Source organism: Balaenoptera acutorostrata, chromosome 16, assembly GCF_949987535.1.
Source record: "Balaenoptera acutorostrata chromosome 16, mBalAcu1.1, whole genome shotgun sequence".
Lineage (NCBI taxonomy): Eukaryota > Metazoa > Chordata > Mammalia > Artiodactyla > Balaenopteridae > Balaenoptera > Balaenoptera acutorostrata.
The window spans coordinates 75,272,201-75,280,812 of NC_080079.1; the positions used below are offsets into that span (position 1 = coordinate 75,272,201).

Below are 8,612 nucleotides of genomic sequence, written 5' to 3' on the forward strand. Positions count from 1 at the left end.
CCCATGTGCCACAACTACTGAAGCCTGCGTGCCTAGAGCCCGTGCTCCACAATAAGAGAAGCCACAACAATGAGAAGCCCGCGCACTGCAACAAAGAGTAGCCCCCGCTCACCTCAACTAGAGAAAGCCCGCACACAGCAACAAAGACCCAACACAGCCAAAAATAAAATAAATAAATAAATAAATATATAAATAAATAAGAATAACAGAGAAGCTGTAACTGTGAGAATGATCATTAAAAATGTTTAAGGATATATTATTTATTCTAATAAGATAAAAACTTTCAAGGAAATGAATATATTCTTAAAAATATGAATTAGCAAAATTGGCTCAAGATAAAGCTGAAAATTTAAGCAGAGAAAAATCTATGAAAGATTGGGGGAAAAGTTGAGCAATTTTTTTCTTTCCCTGCTGGTCTTTGTGGTATTGCACTTCACTGTGTTTAGTATTTTATGTATACTATTGAATCTCCATGGTTGGTTCAACACACAGAATTCCCCAAGCTTAATTTGATTTCAGGAACCCATTGTGAAACTGTTTATGAAACAGTTTGGAAAATTCTTCTAGAGATAAATTTTACTATGAATATAGATAGGGTGATCATAAATAAAATGCTAAGAAATTAAATTCAATGGTACATTAAAAGAATTCAAGTGTAGTTTAATATTAGGCAATCTATTAAATCATCACTTCAATTGGTCCAGGAAAACAACCACATGATAATCTCAACAGGTACAGCACAATGTAAAAATATCAGAAAAAAATCTTTAATAAATTTATTAAAGTCTTGTGAAAAAAATGCTAAAATTGTATCAACATAAAACGTTTTGAAGAATTGACAACCCACCAGGAGTATAGTCATACTGTACAGAAGCATGAGAAATTATTCTTAATTAATAATCCTTTCTGAACTATTCTGGCTGTACCTATGTGTATTGTAACTCTGAAAGCCTGATTCAATCTTTACAAAAACATTCATGACCATTGCTACTGCAGGGCAGAATTTCTCCATGCTGCTCATAATATTTCTTTCTCCTACAGGCAGCAATTACAGGTATGACAGGAAAAACACGCAGTAGAAAATATTTTAGCAAAACATAGCGTTGTAAAGCTTTATTAATTTCTATATCTTTGCAGGAGGTATGTTGCCATGAGAGGTCTATTCGGTAAGGGCCCCATTTTAAGAATGATAGCTGACTAGTGTGTTTGTGTTTTACCTTTAAAGGAGACGGATGTGTGGAGAAGGGATTTAGAACTAGCCTGGTACAGACGGTACAACATCTCCCTGCCTGAGGTCTGAAGAGATGAGAATCATAATGGGTGGTATTTGTCACATACAGTTCCTCACATTTTCCCCACTTGCTGTGTTTAGGCCAGAATATAGAATGAGTAATTACATCTATAGGCAGACCAAAATTGCTAAAATATCTTTCAGTTCTACGTGAAAGTTTTATTCACATATACAAAAACATTTCACGTATTTCAGACATTCAGCTCCACTAAACTTTATTTAGGTGATAATCATTATCATACCATTAGGAAGATATTGAGGCACAAGTCAGGTAAATGACTTGCCCTATCCTAAAACAAAATGGCAATTCGGAAAAAAAAAAAAAGGAATTATAAATAATATTTTCAGATGTCTTCAACTAGAGAAAATTAATGATGCAATGGTTGTCTAAGTCAGTGTCTTTCCCCTTCTCCTCTTGTAAACTATACAAAAGCAACAAGGAGGAAAAAAATCCTGCAAATTTTTTTTCCCATGACACTAAAACACATGTAATTTACAGATTCAAAAATATATGTGAGTATACAAATGGCTGACATTGGGCCAAATTTATGCAGATAGAAATGAAGAGAAGAAATGTGAAAAGTAGCAAGAGGATCCAGGGAAAAATGGTACATTGCATGCAGAGGATCAAAGATAAAAATCACAGCCACGTTCTCGTCAGAAGCATAAGGGGAGAGAAAATTAGAGAATGAAAAACATCTTTAGAGTGCTCAAAGTAAAACGCAGTCCACCTAGAAATCTATATCCAGTGAAAATATTTTGCAAAAACTAAGGTGAAATGAAATTTCTCAGTAAACAAAAGCTGAGATAATTCTTTCCCACCAAATCCACCCAGAAGCAAATGCTAAAGGAAGTACTACTTCATGCTAAAAGGAAATGACGTCTCATGGGAATTCAGATCAAAAAAAACCAGATCTAAAACAAGAATGAAATCACCATAGAGCACGGCTCTCGGCAGCGGCCCGGCAGCCCAGCTTCGCCGGATCTCAGCGCGGCCCCCAGGCCCCCGGCACGCGCCCGCCCCGCCGCCGCGATGCCCAGGAGGAAGGTCAGCTCCGAAGGAGGAGCCCGAGAGGGGATCGGCGAGGTTGTCAGCTAACCCGGCTCCCGCAAAAGTGGAAACGAAGCCAAAAAAGGCGGCAGGAAAGGATAAATCTTCCGACAAAAAAAGTGCAAACAAAAGGGAAAAGGGGAGCAAAGGGAAAACAGGCTGAAGTGGCTAACCAAGAGACTGAAGAAGACTTACCTGCAGAAAACGGAGAAACTAAAAACGACGAGAGCCCAGCTTCTGATGAAGCAGGAGAGAAAGAAGCCAAGTCTAATGAATATCACACACTTGGTCCTACAGTGGTCCCTGTCTCCCTTCTTGTACAATCCAGAGGAATGTTTTTATCAACTGTTTTGTAAATGCAAGCTTTTTAGTAGCTCTAGAAACATTTTTAAAAAGGAAGGAATCCCACCTCATCCCATTTTTTTAAGTGTAAATGCTTTTTTTTAAGAGGTGAAATCATTTGCTGGTTGTTTATTTTTTGGTACAACCAGAAAACAGTGGGATATTGAATATGGGAGGCTTTGATTGTCTTGGGTGTCAGCTTAACATTCCACAGATGGAGGGTAGTTTTTATATCCTATAATACAAAGCATACTAAATGGCAGTTTGGAGTCAGTTGTGTATTTAATGTCTTAAACACTTTAAATTACTTCTCTTCCCACGTTGTTTTTAGAATTGTTTCCTAAAGCAAACCACTCACCCCTTGATCTTGGCTCTCCTGGGCAGAATTTTGTGCACTCTGTAACATCTTTGGTCATGGTAGTCCAGTTCTTCTAGTAACTGTTAATGTGCTGTGAACGATTGACAATTTGAGTATGTAGTGTATATGATATTAAATTGTGAATTAGTGGGACTTACGATGTAACAGCATATCAATATTTGAAGATATTGGTACTTGATATCCTGTGAAGGAAAATTTGCTCCCAAATTTTAAGCTGGAAAGTCACTGGAATAACTGTTCAGAAAAGAATCACAACTCCATGGTTTTTTAGGTTTTTGGTATGTATGTTAAGAATTGTGTACAAATTGAAATGTCCGTGTACTGATCCTCAAAACAATCAATAAAATCTCAATTATTAAAGAAAAAAAAATCACCATATACAGTAAATAATATGTGAATAAATATAAAAGGCTTTTTCCTCTTAATTTCTTTAAAGACAATGGACTATTAGAAGCTAAAATAATAATGATGTATTATAGAATACATATGTTGATATATAGAAGTAAAATATTTGACAAGAGTAACACAAAGAACAGAAGGGGTTAAATAGAAATACTTTGCATAAGTTCTTACAATATATGTATAGAGGTATAATATTATTTCAAGTTGAACTGTGATAAGTTAAGGGTAAAAACTGTAATCACTAGAGCAATAAATAAATCAAGCAATCAATAAAAAGTAATACAAAGAGCTAGTTAAATACTAATAGAGAGATAAAATGGAATGTTAGAAGGGACTTGATTTCCCCTCCAAAAAAAGCATGATAAAAAAAGGGGGAAATAGAATAAAATAGCAAGGTGGTGGATCGAAACCCAACATATCAATAATTGCATTAAGTATAAATGGAATAAATACTCAAACTAAAAAAAGAACTTGTTGAATACAAATCCTTGGATTTGTTGGATAAAAATGTGTGATACAACTAAATACTGTCTACAAGAGATGTACTTTAAATGTAAAGACACAGGCAGATAGAAAGTAAAAGATGGAAAAAATATACTATGCAAGCACTAACCAGAAGGTATCTGAGATGACTATATTAACAATCAAACAAAGTAGCCTTCAAGAAAAGAAGCACTACCAGAGATAAAAAATTCAGAAAGATAAAAGGATCAATCAATCAAAAGGAAGTAAAAATTTAAAGTGTATAAAAAATTCTAAAGAATCCACAAAAAACCTGTCAGAGCTAATGCATGAATTCAGCAAAATTGCAGCATATAAGATCAACACATGAAAATCAGTTGCATTACTATACACTAGCAATGAACGATTTGAAAATGAAATTAAGAAAGCAATTCTATTCACAATAGCATCAAAAGAATAAAATATTTAGGAGTAAATTTAACCAGAACACAAGACTTGTACACTGAAAACTATAAACCATTCTTGAAAGAAATTAGTAAGACCTAAATAAATGGAAAAACCTCCTCACAGTTAGAATGCTCTTTATTTCATGATTGCTTGATAAGGCTTTGGATCATAAAACAGAGGCAGTTTTAGAGTTAGAAACGTGATCAATTGTAAATAAGGAAATAGTAAATGTGCGATAGGCTTCCCACATACTTCTGAATTTTCCCCAAATTTGTAGTCTTCAATATGGTTTTGTATAAATACATGTGTATGCACACATGTGTAAGTGTGTAGCACTGAAGAAAGCTCATGATGTAATTCTGACCCCCCACACTTCCCCATTGACAACCACTATTACGAAATGTATAACCAAAAAAAAATCGCAACATGTATATTTTGAATATATATATGTATCAGTGACATGTGTAAAGTCCCTCAATAAGTGGTAATTGACTAAATTGCAGTGTAAAATGCAGCATCATAGAAAATATTTTCAATGTTCATGAAAACATTCATTTTTATAGCTCCTCCTACTGGAGGTCCCATAATGCTCATCAACACCTTGACACTTTGTTAGCTCTTTGATGCAAGGGACCAGGTCTCTACTGACAAGTATGTACCCAGAGCCTAGCCCTGCATCTGGCGTGTCCAGCATGACTCCCAGGTTTCTGGTTTGGGAGTCTAATTGGATGGTGATGACAAATAAGAATAGAAAGTGTACTCTAGGGACAGAAAGAGTGAGGAAAAAGCCATGAATTTGAGACAGCTATGGGAATATAAAGAAGAATGGAGTATTCCACAGAGTTGAATGCTGTCAAGAGAGCAAATATGAAAGGGCTACAGAGTGAAGGTCATCACTCTGGTGACCTTCATCAGAAGAGATTGTTGGTTACCATGGCAAGAACAACTTCAGAGGAGTGATGAAACGGAATCCAGCTCCACACTCTCCCCCGAGATTCTGGCACAACCTAAATGGTCTCCCAAGATGTACTTTCCTCCATAGTGCTTATCACCTTCTAGCCCACTATATGCCTTTTTTTCTATTTTGTTTATTGCTTGTCCCTCAGTGGAGTCCAGCAGAACTGTGAATGGCTATGTGAGCTAGCTCTTCATTGCCTGGCAACAAGCCAGCTGGGACCAGAGGCTACTCATTCCCCCGGCTGGAGGGACTACACATGAACTCATCTCTTTAGGGGACCAGGGATCCCAAGGTCTTGACGTGCAGAGCAGCAGGCGTTTTCCAGTCCTCACCTAAATAGCTGGTAGCTAAGCTCAGATGTTTATTCTCTTGTGCAAGGTTACTCGCGTTTCTACCTGATAAAAAGGAGATCAACGAGGGCTGGGGTGTCTCTATTGGAACACAGTCCCATAGCACATCAGCCGTGATCTGTGTAAACATACCGGTCTGTAGATGTTGTGAGGATGAGGGAGGGGAATGACTATGGCCCTTCTGCCTGTGAGTTCCAGATGGCAACAAGTGATAGCTCAAGTCACAGTGTGACAGAGGGGCTGCTGAAGGGGGCGCAGAAGCCACTGTGCCCCCAGAGCCTGGCAGAAGACTGACTAGACCACCTCGAGATGCTTTCATCACACACATCCCATTGGTGGCAAGGGGAGGTCGCTGGGAAGGTCAGCTATGGGCAGGGGAGATCTCATTAACTACGTCTGCAGGCTCCCCATTCTAAGCTTGGCGATATGGTTTCCAGGGGCCACTAGAGCCTGGGAGTGAAGAGGTCCCTTGAGGACCAGGAGTCCATGATTACCTTGTCTCAGGAAGTGAAGTGGCCACTATGGAAGCCTCAGGGTAGGGGAGCTGCTGAGCAGGTTCGTGGACCACTAAAGCCCAAAAGCAATTGGATCCCTCGGAAATGTGAGAGCAGCACATTCTCCATGGAAAAGGAATCCGGGCTGATGAGGAGACTGACCGATTAGGAGGGGCAGGTGTACCTAGCCTGTTCTTGAGTTGGGGAATTTGAGTTTATTAGGAACAAGGAGAGGAGACCGTCAGGCGGTCCTAACTACAGGGTGAAGGTCCCCTGTAGCGCCTGCAGCAGGGGACACCCCTGGTATTGCCTTCAAAGCTGTTGCAAGACAATTAGACCATCAACTCCATGACAACAGCAGGGGCTGTGTCTTTGTGTCACCACCGTATCTCTGGTATCTAGAACAGCTCCTGGCACGTGGTAACTGCCCAATAAATATTGGTTGAGTGAAATGAATGAATGAATTTCTGTGTTGAGGAACAAGCGAGGAATAGAGAGGTGAAGTTATAGAGACATTCAGCCCCTACACCAGAAAAGGAACACAGTTCCTTTGGTTGACCACTCTACTCTTGGTTTAGCAATGCGGTTGTAAGGCTGTATAGTGGGTGTATCACTCAACAATGTCACCTTGTGGTTCCTTCTCAGAGTTCACCTTTCTCCTTTTCATGACCTGACCTTACAGAATGGAGTTGAGCATATCCCTTACTCCATGCAAGTCCTCCACTTCCTTCTATATTACCTGTTCAGCTCTCATTCCCTCCCCAGCTAGACCCACTCAGGGATGAGCATGGAACGTCCTCACCATACACTTCTAGGTGTCTATTGGTATGTTTATCTGGGCTGACGCACAGTTGGCACACATGGGCTCAGAACCTCAGAAGAAGCTCATTCTGATGGGGTGGGGCCCATGCCACACCTATTTTTTTTTAATAGATTTTAATGAGTTATTTTATTTTTTATTTATTTTTGGCTGCGTTGGGACTTCGTTGCTGCCGCGGGCTTTCTCTAGTTGTGGCGAGCGGGGGCTACTCTTCGTTGCGGTGCACTGGCTTCTCATTGCGGTGGCTTCTTTTGTTGCGGATCACGGGCTCTAGGCACACGGGCTTCAGTAGTTGTGGCACGTGGGCTCAGTAGTTGTGGCTCGTGGGCTCTAGAGCACAGGCTCAGTAGTTGTGGTGCACGGGCTTAGCCGCTCCGCGGCATGTGGGATCTTCCCGGACCAGGACTCGAACCCATGTCCCCTGCATTGGCCGGCAGATTCTTAACCACTGCGCCACCAGGGAAGCCCCCATCATAGCTTTTAAATGGATTTATTCTAGCACTGCACCGTGTCTCCACGCAGGAGGAAGGCAGTTTGGGGATGTAGAAGGAGCCTCTGCTGACTGTGGTCATTCACTGGTTGGCTGTCCTTGGACAAGACGCATCAGCTCTCCCAGCCCCATTTCTTCATCTACAGATTAAGGGGTTGCACTGTTCAGATCTGCACACCTTGCTCTCTAGGGCCCCCTGGAGAGAGGGAGGTGGGGTCCAGGTCCTCCCTCTGCCTCAACCCAAGAAGCTACACTTCGGGCCCCCGTGCCAGCTTAGATATGCTTGCATAGCATGTTTGGAGCTTAAATTAAAAAAAATAGGGGACTTCCCTGGTGGCGCAGTGGTTAGGAGTCTGCCTGCCAATGCAGGGGGCGCAGGTTTGAGCCCTGGTCCAGGAAGATCCCACATGCCACGGAGCAACTAAGTCCGTGCACCACAACTACTGAGCCTGCGCTCTAGAGCCCGCGAGCCACAACTACTGAGCCCACACGCCTAGAGCCTGTACTCCATAACAAGAGAAGCCACTGCAATAAGAAGCCTCTGCTCCCCGCAACTAGAGAAAGCCTGCGCGCAGCAAAGGAGACCCAACGCGGCCAAAAATAAATAAATAAATTTATTTTTAGAAATTTAAAAATAAAAATAAAAATACAATTGAAAAAAATCACAAGCCATCACTGTGGACATTCCCAAGGTTCCCTCGCCCCCGTTGTAAATGTTACAGGAGTCTAAGGGATACTGCAGAGAAAAGAGAAGGGTGGGCCTCAAAGGTCAGAGAAAAACTCAGAAAATCAAGCAAGTGCTGACGCTGACCATCAAATTCTGCCCACGAAGCCTTATTTGCTCCTCTTTCCACGAGCTTTATTTTCCTCTTGTGGGTAAAATAGGATGTGCTTCCTTTCCAAGTGGTGAAATATTCTGCCAAAAGAAAGTGCTCTGGGAATGCTAATGAAGTTTTATGAGAGCAGATTTGGGGGTAGAGGCTGGACAGAGAAGTGAGAATTTACAGGCAGCCCAGGGCAGAGCTTAGCTGGAGCCCGAGACATTTTTTCAAACAGCATTTCTGTGTCCAGGTTATTGAATGCTTTGCTACTTCAAATATGAAAGGCTCATCAGCTACAGAAGTTT

The 8,612-nt window shown here is 41.0% G+C and overlaps 1 pseudogene; it reads left to right on the top strand.

Moving 5' to 3' along the window:
* The first annotated feature begins 2,324 nt into the window (after positions 1-2,324).
* On the top strand, positions 2,325-5,976 carry LOC114236685 (uncharacterized; annotated as a pseudogene).
* Positions 5,977-8,612: the final 2,636 nt, after the last annotated feature.